We start from the raw sequence: 20,552 nt of genomic DNA on the forward strand, positions 1-20,552 counted from the left end.
ATGGTTCAAAAGTCTGGACTTAAGTCGGGACTTTATTCGCACCTTCTCTCGACTCATGTCCAATCACTGTTCGTTAGACGCGCTACTCTTTCGTTTTAATCTTGCCGATGGCAATATCTGTGCTTGTGGCCAAGGTTACCACGACATCGAACACGTTGTTTGGTCGTGCTAGGAGTATCTTGTTGCCAGATCGAATTTAGAAAACTCTCTTCGGGCTAGAGGAAGGCAGCCCAATGTGCCGGTGAGAGATGTGTTGGCTCGGTTAGACCTTGATTACATGTCCCAAATATATGTCTTATTAAAAGCTATCGATCTTCGTGTGTGATTGTCCTTATATCCTTATATTCTCCTTTTCCTTTTCCTTCGCGAGAAATCAAATCCCTTCTTACTAACAATAGAATAAGGTGAAATGTAAATACATGTTAGATATAAGATAGGCTTAAGAATTGAGTATGATGAATGTGAGTGTGAATGTGAGTGTGAACATTGTCAACATATCCTTATATCCCATCCTTTTCCTGAAACAAAATGTCACCCTTCTAAACTCGAGCAAGCCGCGAGTAATCGGTTCTCTACTTCATTAACATTAGAATTAATAAAAAATGTTTATATATACTTGTAACTATACAGATAGGAGTTTGGCTCCTTTAAACTTATGTAACTGAGCCTGTAAAAATAAACGATTTAATAATAATAAGGACCAAAGCATTAACGAAGCACAAGTGACCCAGCGAAAGGCGTGTTCCAAAGCCAAAAAACAGAACGGCCCTTCTCAGGAGGATAGGAAGGAAAGGAGTGGAAAGGATTTGGGTGGGATTAGAGGAGTGGGAGGGGGTGGGAGTGGTATGGGAAGGAAAGAGGGGAGGAGTGGGTGTGGAGTGGGGTGAAATGAAATGAAATACAGTTTGAATAGATAATAAAATATAGTGGTTTTGAATTTAATGGTATATAGTATAGCTGAAAAATGGAGAGGTTTATTTAATGAATTTATCCTCCTTGGTGAGTGTGGCTGTAGGAATAGGATGTTGATTAAAGTATAATGTAATGGATAGAAGATAGATGTGGGTATGAAAGTATATATTATATTATTTGTTATTTATTATTATTGAATGCGTGTATATACATGTATGAATACCTTCCTTCCGACCCGTACATACATGTGTATACACACATAAACACGCATACATGACTGTGAAGTGGCGAACTTTAATAAGCAATTTCCAAGGTATTTAGTATTTCGGTTTAGATTTTACCAGAGAAGTCGGTTTCTTTCAGAAACGCAATTAAATTGGTTTCTTGGGTCTCGTCTCTACTGAGGATATCTCGGAGACTCTGACCTATGTTGTGTCGGACTCGAGCATCTTTGGTATGTTGACATTCAAGTAAAAGATGACTAACGGAAACCAGAGCTTCGTTGCAAGCACATTGGGGTTTTTCGGCTCTGCAGAACAAGTGTGAGTGGGTGAAGTTAGTGTGCCCAATTCGAAGACGGGTAAGGACTTGCCTTTCCCTACTATTGAGACGGTCCTCTCAAGGGAGAGTGGAATTTTTAATTTTATGGAGATGAGTGGGACGGCTGTTTATCCAACCTATGTCCCAACTTTCACGGACTTGCTGTTTTACCCAGCGGACAATGTCAGATGGAGGACAGGGCATGTCTGGGGGTTCTATTTTGCTGCCCTTGCCGGCCAGTATGTCGGCGGCTGTGTTTCCGCGGATTCCTGAGTGACCAGGAACCCAGCAGAAGGAGATGTTTTTATTTGAAGCAGCCTCTTCTGTTTGCTTAATCCATGGGTGTTTGCTGTTTCCACTTAGAAGATCGTGGAGACAGCTAGTTGAGTCTGAGAATATTGTGGTAGGAAGAAACTCATGGGTGCATTCTTGGGTAGCTATTAAAAGGGCGAAAGCTTCCGCACTGAAGATGGAGCATTGCGGTGGAAGAGAAAAGCTACCAGTGTATCTACTCTCAAAGATTCCACATCCAACTCCATCGGCACTGACTGAACCATCTGTGTATACCTGGTGGTTGATTTGAAAATTGGATGCAACGAGGTTATTGAAGCAGGCTTTGACTTTTGGAGAAGGGTCTCCCGCTCGAACTGCCTTGAGAAGTTCAAGGTTAATGTTCGGCGGTTTGACGTTCCAATTTCTTCCCGTCGCAGATGAACGTTCACATATATCGGGAAGATCTTTGTTCGTGAGATTTTTGAACCATGTTTTAGCTCTATGTATTAATGGGACATTGTGGTCGCTTTCGGGGAGTGACAAGTGACGGATGGCTTTATTGGTGATGGCTTTTGTTACCAGGTGGGTGAAGGGAAGTTGCCCACTTTCTGCCATTACAGCAAGAGTAGGACTGGTGGGAAAAGCGCCAATTGCGAGCCTAATTGCTTTATTGTAAATTGGTTGAATGGTGTTTAACACCTTGTCCCCTCCACGGCTGAAGGTGCCTATTCCGTAAAGGATTTGTGGGACCAACCAAACATTTACAACATTTAGCAACGTCTTTCTATGACCAGAGGCTAGGTTGCCTGCGATAGACTTGATGATGTTCAATTTCTTTCTGGTGGCTATTTTGGTCTTTTGGGAATGTGATAGGAAGTTGAGTTTCTTGTCGAAAGTAACCCCTAGTATTTTCAATGTCCTCATTGTAGGGATCGGGATTTTGTTGAGCTGAAGATAGGTTCTCCTTCTGAGAGCTTTTCCGATATGTATGTGTTTGGATTTCTCCGGGGAAATTTTGAAACCTGTTTTTAGAGCCCAGTTTTGGATGGAGTCTAAGGTTTTTTGAAGCCTCTTTCTCTGAATTAAGCCGAAGCAGCTCGTAGAGATAAGAGTGATGTCATCTGCATAGACTATGATCTTTATATGGTCCGGGATATGTATTTTTTTGCCATCGCTCCCTTTTAACGCTCATTCGTTCGTCTCGTTGGACTCGCCCCTCTGGCTGAGTCTGCCGATTTGTCTCTATCCTGTGAGTGTGTACCGCTAGAGTATAAAACACGCGGACCCCAAAAAAATATCTTATTTTCTTTCAAACCGTAAACCCGTGTGGTTGTACGGCATCGGCATCGTGGACGTAACAAAGGAGGACAAGTTAAGGGAAAGGCAAAGTCTCACTCGAACCGTGCCGGTCTCCAGTTCCCTGTTGGCCGCATTCACTGATTACTCCGCAAGGGTAACTAGGCCGAACGGATTGGTGCCGGAGCACCAGTATACCTAACAGCGATTATAGAGTTTCGGCCGTCGGAGTCAGCAAGAACAGAGCAGCTTCGGTTCGGCGCTCATCAAGGCAACAATTAGTTTCAGTGAGTGGCAAAGTGTTTCTCCGGCACGTCGCATTAAATGTAATTTACTGAACAACATGTCACAAGCTGGATGGGAAGAAATTTTCCAACTGTGAAAGCTGTGGCGAGTGGCAATAGCTAAACAGGAAGGTTTAACCGAACAAGATGGGAATATCGAGTGATAACAAAAACACAACACCAAAGGTTCTTTTCAGAACCATCAACATATTCATAAAGAGTAAACAGTAAACTAATCAATTTTTCAGGTAGATAGGTAGGTATTCACGTAGGAGAAGAAAATAAAGCAATATATTTAAAATATATATTTGACAAAAGCTGTCCCCTTTGTATAGTCCTACGTCACTCCGGTTATGTCCCCGACATTACCCACCCGTCTTTTTCTTTTTCCTCTCCAATCGTGCTTCATTCTATTTCGCTGCTGCTCTGGTTGCCCGTTTTGGTCGGTACGATTTGAGGAGCACAAAATGGACCAATCAAAAATGGGCACATAGTGCATTTTGACGCATTGAGAAATGCTCGAGTTATAAGCGTTCCAAATCTTGCATTTTTTCCTACTTGTTCAGTGCCTAGATTTCCATTTCACCCCCTATATCTTCCGGTTAGACGTAGTCCTACGTCAAAATGAAAAAAATACATCTCTGATTTTCGAATATGTTATGTAAAAAATCCTTTTTAAGAAAAAATATAATAAATATAGCGCCCTCTAGTCTAATGCCATGAAAACAACAAAAACCATATACAATCAATAAATACGAAAACAATGTCAATTTTTTTGGCAGGCGTAATATTTTTCCAAAAAAGACTGAGTAATTGTCTTTAATTTGATGTATCGATCATCTGAATCGGCTTAGTTGTTCAAAAGTTATTAATTTTCGAAAAATGTAATTTTTGCGTAAAGGACCGTTGCTATGTTAATAAGCCACAAAATATGGAAGGAACTCAAAGAAGAAATAACTCGGATTTTCAACAGCATCGAAGTCATAATGTTAGAGTTGTGCATGAATTATTTTGTTCGCCGTTTAAAACGCGTTATCGAAAAAGGGGTGGTCACATGTAAAATGTCCTAAAATAAGTTCTATTTTCGTTTTTTAAAAATAAAAATGGGTTCATTTTTGTAGAAGTTACTAAAATTTCTTGCATGAAAGTTTAATCTGAAAGACCCTGTATAAATATACACGTTTTTGTATGCATGAGAAATTTCAATAACGACTCTAGGTTGGACAAAAAACAACACATAAATCAATCCTACTTAGCATGACAAAGGTTGTCGAAGAAATAAAGACGGCGATAAAAAACAGCTTGATTGCCGAATTGCAATTGGATATACAAGGAGGCTTCAATGAACTTTCTCCGACTTTCTCAATCGATCATCACCAAAGAGAGCCCGCACGACTCGAACGGCCAACGAAAATATTCCGTGGCACAGATTTGATGATGAACGGAGTAACTATTGCAGCTGCCGTAAGGACAGAGAACAGTTTTTGGATGTACCTGTCAAAAATTTTAGCCGAAGTCTCGAAAGCGGACATCCAGAACCTCGCCAAGGAATGTCTGCAGACGGATGACGTAGTGGCAAAATAACTCATCACTGGGGGCCGACTGCTGAACACGTTGACGTTCGTATCGTTCGAGGTGGGCATCAACCAAAGCTTAAAAGCAAAAGCAATGGACCCCTCTACTTGTCCGCAAGGGATTGTACCTCGCAAGTTTGAAGACAATGGTTACACCTCTTGGAATTTTTGAAACCAGCGCCAACAGCCGACCCGGGAGCATCGACGTCGACGGACAACTCAATTCAACTGATTTGATTCATATTGCAATGCTCCAATATTTCGGACAGCGTATATTACCAGAACGTTCGGGGACTTAGAACAAAAACAAATGCACTCCATCTCACCCTGAGCTCGTGTAACTACGATATCTTCGTTTTCACAAAGACATGGATTCGCGAAGACATTTCCAACGCTGAATTAGCCTTAAACTACACACTTTATCGCTGCGACTGCTCTTCGACCAGAATCTGACTCGGGACGTAGGTGTTCTCATTGGTGTACGAAAAAGCATACAGAGCATATAGAACAACCAGACTAGAAAATTTGTGTATGCTGTGTTCATTTGAAACCCAATATCAATCCAGAGATGTACAGGAAGCGCTGTAACAGCGTCCAGTACGTTCTCGACCGCAAAAATGAAACCGATGCGGTTATCTTTCTGGGAGACAATAACTTACCAAATATTTCGTGGCACTACGATGAAAAAATGGGCAGCTATTTACCCGCTTCTTCTGAGACAGAAATCGCCTTTACCCAGGCGGGATTATCTGGATTATCTCAAATCTGCAATCTCCCCAACGCTTGTCTTTCATAAATGACACTTTTTTCATATCTTGGAACCTTCTACTGAACTGCTTAAGATCGATGCACATAATAGACTATTCGCCAGCCGGGTGCTATGATTGATGCTAGGATCGTTAGCAAAATCTCAAGCAGAACTGTCAGTGGGATACCCAATTCATACGAAAACAAAGGGAAAATGTCAGTGGGATACCCGATATGTTGGCTCCTGTCAGTTCAATGGGGGTTCTCTAAAGACGTCACCCACCTGCTATTCGCAATGTCCTGGAAAAAAAGTTAATAAAGATGGTAGAGTTTCGAGCGACATAGCATGCGCTGCCATAACTATTTCTCAAATAGTGACGTCAGTCATTGTGTTTGTCTTTGATTTCCCACCGCATCCATGTGAAAATGCTATTCTCATGAAGTAATTTATCAATGAAAAACGTACGTTTTGAGGCTAAGTAATAGCGTGCAGTGAATATTTGTGAAATCACGTCGAAAAAGACGGATCAAAGTGATATTTCCATGTGCCACTTTCATTCTCCCACGTTCATAGAAACAAACGAGGATTCATTATGTAAACGTTACAAAGTTGATGTTTCGAAGGATCTCAGTGTCTGTGTGTATGTTGTGAGAGAATAATCGTCAATTAATCAAAATTTTCCCCAAAAAAGTTATTGCTTTCGTGAACTAGGCATACGACTGCTCTCTGGACCTCTTTATCACATAAATGATCGGAATAAGCCACAATACAGTTGTCATCTGTTAAAAACAAACAGTTGAATGATTTCATGAGAATTTTGACTCAAATCATCATCCAACCGTGAGTACTTTGAACATTGTTTTGTTTCTTCCATATACATTCCATATTGAATGCAAATAATTACGACAAGATATTTTGCTTGCCAATACAGCTATACTTCGCCTACTGCTCCACCTCGTCATGTACCTCATTGGACTATTCGTGACCTTTCTTCCCCACTTACCCCCACGGTCTGACTGCCCAGTAAACACTGCTGTCTCCCGTTTCTACGATGTCGTTAATGCAAAAATAGCTGATAAGCTATCGCTCAAGATTGCAAAAGCATCACAAGTGCCCCTGAAGGTGTAGGGGATAAGGAACGAAGCGGAACTGACTTCGAAAAATCCGCAAACGTTACTTCAAGAATCGTTCTGCAGAAAACAAGCTAGCTCTCCAGAGCGCGGAATGCACGTATAATAAATCGTTTGGAAAGCAATTTCAAGCGCGATCCGTCCTCTATCTGGACATTCATCAAGAGAAGGAAGGAAAACCGTGGATACCCTTCGGATTTGTTCTACGGCCAGTGACAATCTAACAATCACCGTAACTCTGCCAACCTTTTAGCAGCGTTTACATCAATGAGCCATTCGCCGTTCAAAATGAGCTAAACTCTTCTGACATGCTTCATCTCCTTCGTCTTGCATTTTCACATAGTGACGTGTTGACGGCGCTTTCATCTGTGGATATATCGAAAGGCAATGCGCCACATCGTTGTAACGACTACGATGCGTAACGTCCCGTGTCGATTCTCTTCAACAAGTGATGTGTGATGGTGTGTTCCCGAAGGCATGGAATGTCGCATCAATTTCTCCAATCCACAGAAGCGGCAATATCCACAATGTTGTAAACTATCGCCCGATCTCAATATTGAGTTCTCTAGATAAGGTTCTCGAGAAAATGGTTCATGGCGTCGTTTACCGTTGCGTTCGTCATGTTATATCAGTTAGACAGTATGGGTTTATGAAAAGTCGTTCAACTACCACAAACTTGATATCGTTTGTGTATGTACTAATTGGGAAGCTCGAGAAACGGAAACAGGTCAACACAGTCTATATAGATTTTGGCCAAAGCCTTCGACAAAGTTCCACACATGACGGCTCGTAATAAAATGAGACGCATGGGCCTGCCGGGTTGGACCACTAAATGGACGCACTCTTACTTCACAAGTCGCGAGGGGTTCGTTAAGTCGAATAGTGCCATGCCAGGCACATTCAACATCCCTTCTGGTGTGCCGCAGGACAGCCACTTAGGACCACTCATCTTCAACACTTTCGTCAACGACATCTGCAGTATTCTTCGCTGTAATTATTTGATGTATTCAGACGGCCTGAAGATCTATCGTGTAGTTTCCTCGTCGCTGGACTGCTGTGTGCTTCAGGATGATCTAAACTACTCGGATCGCTACTGGGTTGGTGCACTTCAAATGGCATGCAGGTGACCGCTTCGGAGTTTAAGTTTATGTCTTTTACTCGTCAGCGCTCTCTAATCGATTTCTCTTACACAATGGGCGCGAGCAACCTGGATCGCGTTGAGAAAATTCGAGATCTTGGCACACTGGTAGACTCCAAATCGAAATTCAACGAGCACATTTCCGCGGTTACTGTTAAAGCGCACGCTTTGCTGGGCTTCATCCGACGCAACGCGGTAGCCTTCAACGATGTGTATGCTTAACCATTCCATACCAAACCGATATAGTGGTTCTGAGATTTTCGTGAAAAGGTAGGTAGTTTTGTTCCTCATCGCAAAACATTAGACCCGTTTTTTTACTTTTTTAGTAGAGTGACCATTCCCATTTTAGGGATGTCCGAAAAATCAACTTTTTCCTCTTTTTCCAAAACTGACTTTAAAAAAAAAATCATAACTTTTGAATTACTAAATCGATTGAGATGATCTACATATCAAATTAAAACCAATCACATGGTTTTTTAAAAAATACTACACCTGCAGAAAATCGAATCCTATTTTCGTTATTATTGATAGTATTCGTTTTTTATTGTTTTCATAGTCTCGGGACCAAGGCGCTATATTTTTTTAATTTTTTTTCTGAAAAGCTGAGGATTTTTCACATACCATATGTCGAAACCAGAGAAACGTTTTGACGTGGGACTACGTCTAACCGGAAGATATGGGGGTAAAATGTAAATCTAAACACTGAGCATGCAGGAAAAAATGAAAGATTCCAAACGCTTATAACTTGAGCATTTCTTAATAGATTGCAAAGATGTTTGCATCAATTGAATGGAAATATTTCTACGCATCTATCACAAAGAATAACTTTACATCATTTTAATAATAAACAATTGAATAATTGTAAAATAGCAAGCGTTATCTAAATACGGTTCACCCTCGTTTTGATTGGCCCAATTTGTTCTCCTCAAATTGTACCGACCAAACGGAGCAACCAGCGCAGCAGCGAAATACATCAAACTTCCTCAACAAAAACGAAGAAGAAAAAATAGGAACCCAACGGAGCAACCAGAGCAGCAGCAAAATACATCAGGCTTCCTCAACAAAAACGAAGAAGAAATCAATACCACTGCGGGAACAATCGTAGCAACCACCGAGCGCACCATCCAAAGGGAAATAAGAAAACGAAGACACCATAGAAATGTTCGCGACGCTCTAGTCAACTCAGTCTCTCTTTGTCGTCGAAACTGTACGCCACTGTGGATGTACCACAACGTATCGCATCGCATCAACAATACAACAATGTCTGGCAAAGAAGGAAAAGTTAGAGGAAAGGTTCGCTCGAATCGTGCTGGTCTGCAATTCTCCGACGATGTGTTCACCGATTGCTCCGTAAGGGTAATCATGCTGAGCGCGTTAGTGCTGGTCCACCAGTCTACCTCGCCGCGGCTCTGGAGTACATCGCCGTCGAAATTTTCGAGCTCGAGCTGCCAACAATTAGATAACTCGCATCGTTCTTCGCCATCGTAGTGCTTTGGAAATCAAACCGAAAGGTTTTTCATTCTCGCGTTTAGCGTTTTCGAAAGAGTTTAAAGAAAAACTTTCCCGCCATTACCGAATGCAAGCTTTTTTCAAAACTTTCAAGCGGTTCTAAATACAATTTTTCTTCTTCAGCAACAGTTCGTGCGAGAAGAAGAAAAGGAGATAACCTATAAGCCCCAAATGCCATTACGACAGTTGGTTTGGTTTGGATTGTCACCTATACCGGCAGTTTTCACTGCTCCTTGCGTTTCCCGCTGTTTTTTCTACCCGGTTTTCGGGTCTTTATACAACTACATCGCTCCCTGGTGGTTGACGCTATCGCTGGTGTCTCTCGATTCATCGGTCCATTATAATATAGGAGGATAGAGGAAGGAAGAGTTCTTTCCACTTCGCTGTCGTCGGCGTCTGCTACTATGGTGGACATCTCCTCAGGATAAATTATTTTTCATCTGGATGTAGCCCGGTATAGCCAGCCCTTAACTATGGCTTCCAGCAGCTCCGCTAAACCACAACGCGACGATAAGAATCGTTTGCAATATATGGTACAGTACCGTCTTCGATGATGGCTGGTTGTCGATGTCTCTTTGTTACTCGTTGTGTAGGGTTGATACCATGTGTACCGTCACGTAATTTCTTCGAAAAGCAAGATTGGACGTCCTCGATCATTTTTTTGACGTGGGACTACGTCTAACCGGAATATATGGAGGGTAAAATGAAAACCTAAACACAGAACATGCAGGAAAAAATGAAAGATTTCGAATGCTTATAGCTCGAACATTTCGTACTGGATAGGAGAGATGTTTGCATCACTTGATAGGGAATATTTCTACGCATCTATCGCAACTAACAAAATGTTGTTTTTCATTAGATAAACAATTGAATAACTGTAAAATATTAGGCGTTATCTAAACGCCCTAACTGCATCGTTTTGATTGGCCCGATTTACGGTTTCCCTAACACAGCCATCAAAACCAAGCAGTCTTGGGGAAATCGGCATTGCAAATACATGAAAGTAGGGAGACTTTTGTTCTCATCGAAAAATGTTCCCTAACACAGACTTTAAAACCAAGCAGCGAAATCGGCATTGCAAGCACACGAAAGAGCCTAGAGGCGAGTGAACTGAAAAGTTTAAACCCTCTTAAAGCCAAAAAGAAGAAAAAGAACACACGAAAGTAGGGGGAGCTTTTGTTCCCACCGAAATGTGTTCCCTAATAGAGATTTCTAAACCAAGGTGCCTGGAGAAATCGGTATTTCAAATTCATGCAAGTCGGGGGTATTTTTGTTCCGACTGGAATGTGTTTCCCTAACACAGACTTCAAATCCATGAAGCGTGGGGAAATCGGCATTGCGAATTCATACAAATCGGGGGTATTTTTGTTCCGATTGAAATGTGTTTCCCTAACACAGACTTCAAAACCGAGGTTTCTGGGGAAATCGGCTCTGCAAATAAATGCAAACTGCGAGTACTTTTGTCCTCGCTTGCCTTTGTGCAGAGTGGAATATGTCTGTCCTAACATGATCTTCTAAACTTAGGAACCTGGGAAAATCGTGCAGCCACTAGAAGCGAATGAACTTCCCAGTTTCAAGCATATTCGAGATTCGAGAAGTATGTACACTTTTGGGATGTAAACTTCAGAGGGAAATGTAAAATAAAATAATCGTTTGATAATTCTTCCGTACATATATTTTGTTCTAGTCATCATACCAAACGTAAAAGGTCCGTCATTAAATTTACTTGTAACGAAGAACAATCAATCACAATAAATGAATTGACTTTACACGGCATTTGTTCATTTTTTTCACTCACAGTGCAAATATATTGAACTCAATTGAATTTGGAAACTGTTTCATTCAATCAAGAATTTAATCAATACAAACGAATGATTGCTCAGCTAAGGTAGTTCCACGTGAACCTTGCGGTTATATCATAGATATAACCCACTAATTTTTTGGTTCTACTTTACGTTATAATGATGACAGTGGTGATTGAGAGGCATCCAAATATTCCGTACAACAATTTTCTATGATCGAAATCTAGTATAACGTGATCAATTAGATGTCGATTATTCAACGTTTCCTAGGTTAAAGTTGTGAATTGAATTGAATTTGAAACTTGTTCCATCCAATCAATAATTTAATCAATACAAACAAAGGATAACTAGGCCAACGGTAGTCCCACGTCAACCTTGCGGTTATATCATAGATATAACCCACCCATTTTTTTTTCGGCTAGGTTATTGGATTAAATTTGATATGTCGATCATCTAAATCGGTCTAGTAGTTCAAAAGTGAATTTTTGAGAAAAGTCATTTTTGGGAAAAAAAAAGAGGAAAAAGTTGAATTTTCGGACAACCTTAAAACGGAAATGGTCAGCCTAATAAAAAAATAAAAAAATACTGGTCAAATGTTTGGCGATAAAGAATAAAACTACCAATTTTCACGAAAATCTGAAAACCACTACATCGGTTTGGCATGGAATTGACTTTATTGAATCCCTTTTTTTGTTTTATAGTAAGAAGCACACTAGAATATACAGTGCAAGTTTGGACACCATATCACGGAGAGCAAATTACACGAATCGAAAACGTCCAGAAAGCGTTTATCGAACAAGCGTTGCGCCGCTTACTCTGGACCAATCCTGTAATATTACCGGCAAATGAGGATCGATGTAAGTTAATCAATCTAGAGACGTTAGCCAAGCGGCGCATAAATTTGCGTAGACTGTTTATATCTGATCTGATCACCTGCCGTATAGATTGTTGCTACCTGCTAGAGAACTTATACTTCCATGCACCTGTGTGACATTTCCGGAATCGAGTCCTCTTGTGGGTTCCTTCTCATCGTACTAAGTACGCCTATTTCGAGCACCTGAATGCTATTTGCAGGCTATTCAACGAAATTATTGTACTACATCCAGTTTTTTTTTACGTGGGGGATACGTCCCTCGTAAAAAACCCGCGTCAATTCGAAAATCCGCGTAAAAAACCGCGTTAATGAGAAAATCCGCGTAAAAAAACCTAGGTGTACTTTTAAAGTCGAAGACGATACTAAATAAAATGAAAAAAATATAAAGGAGGTTGTATTCAAGACACGACCGTATTGTTGACGTAGAACTACGCTGTGGTTTAATTCAAGTCGCTTGTTTATAAAAGCGGACATCATTTTATAATGCAACGAAAATTTCGAAATAACCATTGTACCAGTTTGGTCACTCTGAAATGTTTTTTTTATTGTAGAACAATTTGATGATTCATTCTTGTGCTCGCAGAACAATACTTTGCTCGAGATAAGCGCAGCTGTCATCCTTAGTGGAAAAAGTTTTGCTACTGCTCTATTTACTTTCTTGGTGACTAAATAAACGAAATAAACTCTATCTGTTAATCTTAACAACCTTGAAAAAAGTAGCACTGCTTCATTATGATCAAGATTAGCGCAAACGCAATCCTAGTTGAAAGCAGTTTTGCGACTGGCACGTGAGCCCAAATTAATTAATAACTTAATATGACTTATTGAATAACTTGGTATTCCCCAAATAATTTTTTGGTGCACAACCTTAACACCTGCTTCACCATAGCGTCAGTTCAATGCATTGATGACAGAAAACAGACAATGTTAACAGCTTGGAAAAAGGCTGAATATTTGCCTCAGCAGAGATTCATTACTAATACCCTAGCGTAAATATTTCCCTCCCGCTATCTTCCCTCCTTGTTTATATTTATCATTACGACTTCATAATTTGCAACACAAAACAATCGGCAATCATAGCATAGAAAAAGACGGGTGGGTAATGTCGGGGACATAAACGGAGTGACGTAGGACTATACAAAGGGGACAGCTTTTGTTAAATATATATTTTAAATATATTGTTTTATTTTCTTCTCCTACGTGAATACCTACCTATCTACCTGAAAAATGGATTAGTTTACTGTTTACTCTTTATGAATATGTTGATGGTTCTGAAAAGAACCTTTGGTGTTGTGTTTTTGTTATCACTCGATATTCCCATCTTGTTCGGTTAAACCTTCCTGTTTAGCTATTGCGTTTGCCACTCGCCACATCTTTCACAGTTGGAAAATTTCTTCCCATCCAGCTTGTGACATGTTGTTCAGTAAATTACATTTAATGCGACGTGCCGGAGAAACACTTTGCCACTCACTGAAACTAATTGTTGCCTTGATGAGCACCGAACCGAAGCTGCTCTGTTCTTGATGCGGGTTTTCTGATTGTCGTGAGCAGCTTTGCATGCCAACTCGAGCACTCCGACGGCCGAAACTCTATAATCGCTGTTAGGTATACTGGTGCTCCGGCACCAATCCGTTCGGCCTAGTTACCCTTGCGGAGCAATCAGTGAATGCGACCAACAGGGAACTGGAGACCTGCACGGTTCGAGTGAGACTTTGCCTTTCCCTTAACTTGTCCTCCTTTGTTACGTCCACGATGCCGATGCCGTACAACCACACGGGTTTACGGTTTGAAAGAAAATAAGATATTTTTTTGGGGTCCGCGTGTTTTATACTCTATCGGTACACACTCACAGGATAGAGACAAATCGGCAGACTCAGCCAGAGGGGCGAGTCCAACGAGACGAACGAATGAGCGTTAAAAGGGAGCGATGGCAAAAAAATACATTAGAGGCGAATGAACTGCAAAGTTTAAAGCCTCTTAAAAACAAAGAAAGAAAGAAAGAAAGAAAAATACATTCATTACGATTTGTTCGCTCGTTGGATTCACATGCAGGCTAAAAAGGGTCTTTTTCAGGATCACAAAATTATCTTCAATCTAAAGAGTTTATTGTTTTGCTATCATTCGATAGTTCGGCTAAACCTTTCTGTTTAGCGATTGCATTTACCACTCGCCACAGCTTTTACAGTTGGAAAATTTTTTCACATCAAGCTTGTCACATATTTTACAGTAAATTACATTCAATGACACGTCGCATTACCACCACTCAGTATCGGATTGGAGGTAATTTTAACCTGTAATTGAACATTTGCGATGAAAGTGGTACAGTGTCGACTTTCAATGTGGGGTCATAATTTGGACCCCGAACTCTATGTTTACAAAAATGTTCAACTAAATATGTCGAATTACAGGTCCGTTCAATTAGATAAATGTTGAGATAAGTGTAAATTACTGTACTTTCAATCTAGAAGCAATTTAAGAATTGGTGAAAATCAATAAGCTCAGAACAACTGCCAAATTCACATACTCATCATATCCTGGTAAACAAATTATGAAAAAATCAATTTGTGTTTTATTATTATTTTGGATATTGTTTTAGAAAGCATTGAACTGTATTTCCTAAACTCTTTTTTTGGAAGTTTCAATGGTCCTGAAAAGCGCCTTGTTTTATGGAATGGTTCCAATTTAGAAAACTTAGTACGCGTGGTTTTGAAAAAACAGGAAGTGGGTTATATCTATGGTATAACCGCAAGGGTGACGTAGGACTATCGTTGATTTAGAGATCATTTGTTCGAAGTTGAATCTAAATCCATTCTGAATGACTGAATAAATGAATATTTGGGGGACTTCGAAAACGAGAGCGTTACGTTGGAGGTACAAGGTTTTATGCATCCAATATAGGATACGAAAAACCTTGTTCTGAAGAATAATCTTCAGAAGCGAACCTGCTAACTGTACTTGATTGACAAATCACAAACCCAAATGTAATATATGGATTTTTTATGGATAGAAAACATTAAAATAAACTATTTCGCTTGAATGTAATTTTCAATTCCAAGGGGAACTGGCAGATTATTTTCCAGCAACGATTACATATTTCCACATTTTCCTCGATACTGGAAGCCCACCAGTGGTTAATACTAACTCGATAACCACCTGTTAATAGTACTTGATTGAAAAATATTTGGTCACAGTGTTACATGGATAGAAAACATTCAAATAAACTCTTTCACATGAATGTATTTTTAAATTCTCAGAGGAACTGGCAGATTATTTTCCAGCAATGATTAGATCTTTCCGGACCTTTCTCGATGCTGAATGGCATCCAAACGGAAAGAATTCTGCGCGTGTATGTGTCGATCCTTCGCCGTCCACCTCCTCCAGCACGTTAGGCAACGATGTTGTCTTGTCGATGTCCTCACGAAAAATGAATGTGTCTCACCACCAGAATATCGCTTAAGTATGCTTTTTGTGTGTGATTGAATCGAGAGAAGGTGTGGTTTACGTTGGCAATTTGGAAGGCAAACTAAAGGGGAATGAACTCTCTGAACTCGGAACTTTCGGCGACTGAGCAATAATCGATTGCGGGCGCATACAATATTGGATACGGAAATATCCTACTGATGGGGAAGAATAATCTTCTGAAGCTATTCTGTTAATTGCGATTGATTGAAAAACCACAAAACCAAATGTATTTGGTCACAGTGTTACATGGATAGAAAACATTCAATTAAACTCTTTCACATGAATATATTTTGAAAATTCCCAAAGGAACTGGCAGATTATTTTCAGTAACGATTAGATATTTCCACATTTTCCTCGATACTGGAAGCCCACCAGTGGTTCATGCCAACTCGATAACCACCTGTTAATAGCACTTGATTGAAATATATTTGGTCACAGTGTTACATGGATAGAAAACATTCAATTAAACTCTTTCACATGAATATATTTTGAAAATTCCCAAAGGAACTGGCAAATTATTTTCCAGCAATGATTAGATCTTTCCGGAACTTTCTCGATGCTGAATGGCATCCTAACGGAAAGAGTTCTGCGCGTGTATATGTCGATCCTTCGCCGTCCACCTCCTCCAGCACGTTAGGCAACGATGTTGTCTTGTCGATGTCCTCACGAAAAATGAATGTGTCTCACCACCAGAATATCGCTTAAGTATGCTTTTTGTGTGTGATTGAATCGAGAGAAGGTGTGGTTTACGATGGCAATTTGGAAGGCATACTAGAGGGGAATGAACTCTCTGAGCTCGGAACTTTCGGCGACTGAGCAATAATCGATTGCGGGCGCATACAATATTGGATACGGAAATATCCTACTGATGGGGAAGAATAATCTTCTGAAGCTATCCTGTTAATTGCGATTGATTGAAAAACCACAAAACCAAATGTATTTGGTCACAGTGTTACATGGATAGAAAACATTCAATTAAACTCTTTCACATGAATATATTTTGAAAATTCCCAAAGGAACTGGCAGATTATTTTCAGTAACGATTAGATATTTCCACATTTTCCTCGATACTGGAAGCCCACCAGTGGTTCATGCCAACTCGATAACCACCTGTTAATAGCACTTGATTGAAATATATTTGGTCACAGTGTTACATGGATAGAAAACATTCAATTAAACTCTTTCACATGAATATATTTTGAAAATTCCCAAAGGAACTGGCAAATTATTTTCCAGCAATGATTAGATCTTTCCGGAACTTTCTCGATGCTGAATGGCATCCTAACGGAAAGAGTTCTGCGCGTGTATATGTCGATCCTTCGCCGTCCACCTCCTCCAGCACGTTAGGCAACGATGTTGTCTTGTCGATGTCCTCACGAAAAATGAATGTGTCTCACCACCAGAATATCGCTTAAGTATGCTTTTTGTGTGTGATTGAATCGAGAGAAGGTGTGGTTTACGATGGCAATTTGGAAGGCATACTAGAGGGGAATGAACTCTCTGAGCTCGGAACTTTCGGCGACTGAGCAATAATCGATTGCGGGCGCATACAATATTGGATACGGAAATATCCTACTGATGGGGAAGAATAATCTTCTGAAGCTATCCTGTTAATTGCGATTGATTGAAAAACCACAAAACCAAATGTATTTGGTCACAGTGTTACATGGATAGAGAACATTCAATTAAACTCTTTCACATGAATATATTTTGAAAATTCCCAAAGGAACTGGCAGATTATTTTCAGTAGCGATTAGATATTTCCACATTTTCCTCGATACTGGAAGCCTACCAGTGGTTAATGCCAACTCGATAACCACCTGTTAATAGCACTTGATTGAAACATATTTGGTCACAGTGTTACATGGATAGAAAACATTCAATTAAACTCTTTCACATGAATATATTTTGAAAATTCCCAGAGGAACTGGCAGATTATTTTCAGTAACGATTAGTTATTTCCACATTTTCCTCGATACTGGAAGCCCACCAGTGGTTAATGCCAACTCGATAACCACCTGTTAATAGCACTTGATTGAAACATATTTGGTCACAGTGTTACATGGATAGAAAACATTCAATTAAACTCTTTCACATGAATATATTTTGAAAATTCCCAGAGGAACTGGCAGATTATTTTCAGTAACGATTAGATATTTCCACATTTTCCTCGATACTGGAAGCCCACCAGTGGTTAATGCCAACTCGATAACCACCTGTTAATAGCACTTGATTGAAACATATTTGGTCACAGTGTTACATGGATAGAAAACATTCAATTAAACTGTTTCACATGAATATATTTTGAAAATTCCCAGAGGAACTGGCAGATTATTTTCAGTAACGATTAGTTATTTCCACATTTTCCTCGATACTGGAAGCCCACCAGTGGTTAATGCCAACTCGATAACCACCTGTTAATAGCACTTGATTGAAACATATTTGGTCACAGTGTTACATGGATAGAAAACATTCAATTAAACTCTTTCACATGAATATATTTTGAAAATCCCCAAAGGAACTGGCAGATTATTTTCCAGCAATGATTAGATCTTTCCGGAACTTTCTCGATGCTGAATGGCATCCTAACGGAAAGAGTTCTGCGCGTGTATGTGTCGATCCTTCGCCGTCCACCTCCTCCAGCACGTTAGGCAACGATGTTGTCTTGTCGATGTCCTCACGAAAAATGAATGTGTCTCACCACCAGAATATCGCTTAAGTATGCTTTTTGTGTGTGATTGAATCGAGAGAAGGTGTGGTTTACGATGGCAATTTGGAAGGCATACTAGAGGGGAATGAACTCTCTGAGCTCGGAACTTTCGGCGACTGAGCAATAATCGATTGCGGGCGCATACAATATTGGATACGGAAATATCCTACTGATGGGGAAGAATAATCTTCTGAAGCTATCCTGTTAATTGCGATTGATTGAAAAACCACAAAACCAAATGTATTTGGTCACAGTGTTACATGGATAGAAAACATTCAATTAAACTCTTTCACATGAATATATTTTGAAAATTCCCAAAGGAACTGGCAGATTATTTTCAGTAACGATTAGATATTTCCACATTTTCCTCGATACTGGAAGCCCACCAGTGGTTAATGCCAACTCGATAACCACCTGTTAATAGCCGCGCGTGTATGTGTGTGTAGCGATGTCTTCCCAGGGAACCGTTTGTGGCATCACTCTCCTCCTGATAGATTCCCTTCTGGCCTAGGGTGCACAAACAGGCTCTTGGTGACACCGTTCATCCGCGCTTTCATGATAAACAAAGAGCTTCACCGCAACAGCGACAACATGCTCCAATCGCTGTTCAATTAGAACTGAGTGGATTTCCGAGCGCCGCTCGCTTATATACCGATTGGTGATTTCAATAGCCTGTTTTGAAAGCAATTTTAAGACTATTGAAACAAGTTTTTGGATCAAAAAGTAACAAGTATATAACGCGTAGACATTTTATCTTTCGAATGAAGTGTTTATCATACCATTTCGTTCAGTTGTTTAGGAGCTATTAACGCTCAAAATCTCGGTCTCCGGCGTAACGCTTTCGTTTTCGAAACTTTGATTTTACACTCCGGTATAGAAATGAAAGACGTAGTCCTACGTCAAAAAAAACATTTCGAACGCCCTCGATGCCGCCTTGTTCTGGATTTGCCACCAAAGCAGTTTGTATAAAGAACAAACTTTTTTCTTCTGCTACCTGATGCCGTTTTGCGATTGCGTTTGCCACTCGCCACTCGCTGCAACTGCCTGTTGTTGTCTTGATGTGTTCTGTTCTGAATGCGGGTTTTCTTATCGTCGCGAGCAGCTTTACCAGCCAACTCGATCACTTCGGCGGCCGAAACTATATAACGCCGGCTAGGTGGACTGGTGCACTGGTACTAACGCGCTTGGTCTAGCTACCCTTGCGGGGAACTCCAGATCAACACGGTTCGAGCGGGATTTTGCCTTTCCCTTAACTTTTCCTCCTTTACCATGTCCAGACATGGCTGCTTGGGTTGGTTTGTTGATGTGCTGTGATGCGAACCGATGTGGTGTACGGTTTGAATGAGAATGATCGTAACGGCAGCGGAGCGGGGATTTTTAAGCTGACTGGCTGGCTCGAGAATTACGCATGTGTGAGACAGATTGTGTGAGACTGCGACCAATGTTTCGTTCTTTTTTTTCTTTTTCCTTTCCAATCGTGCTTCATTCTATTTCGCTGCTGCTCTGGTTGCCCGTTTTGGTCGGTACGATTTGAGAAGCACAAAATGGACCAATCAAAAATGGGCACATAGTGCATTTTGACAATGCTTGATATTTCACAATTATTCAAATATTTATCTCAAGAAAAATGGAATGTTATTCGTTATGATAGATGCGTAGATATATTTCCTATCAATTGATGCAAAAACCTTTGCGATCTATTGAGAAATACTCGAGTTATAAGCGTTCCAAATTTTGCATTTTTTCCTACTTGTTCAGTGCCTAGATTTCCATTTCACCCCCTATATCTTCCGGTTAGACGTAGTCCTACGTCAAAAGGCGATTGTTGCATCGTTACAGGGCCAATGCACACGGGATTAGATTCAAATGGGGTTTCAGCGTAGCGAGGATGCTCTATTTTTACGTACGGGTTATGAAGCACGCACGTACACACAAATATCCATATATCGATGGGTTGAAGCAACTAAATATACACATACTTATCTCCGTTCTGCCCTTTCTGTTAATATTTCCAGTCTACATTAGCTTAGCTATCATCCTTTGTGGAGAGAGTTTTCCTACCGTCATGCGAAACCAAATCACTGACAAAATTCCACAACATTTATTTTCTTGGTGAGCTGACGATAGCCTAGCTTGATGATACCCCACACAATTGTGTAGCTCAGAACCTTAATGCAATGGCATCAGTTTGATACAATGATTGCAATGCTAGAGACATCAGCGAGTGAGTAATTTGGTCGCGTCCACAGCTCAATCCGAAACGAAGACATGTTCTGACGCAAAAGAAGGAAGAACAAGCG

Source organism: Toxorhynchites rutilus, chromosome 3, assembly GCF_029784135.1.
Source record: "Toxorhynchites rutilus septentrionalis strain SRP chromosome 3, ASM2978413v1, whole genome shotgun sequence".
NCBI lineage: Eukaryota > Metazoa > Arthropoda > Insecta > Diptera > Culicidae > Toxorhynchites > Toxorhynchites rutilus.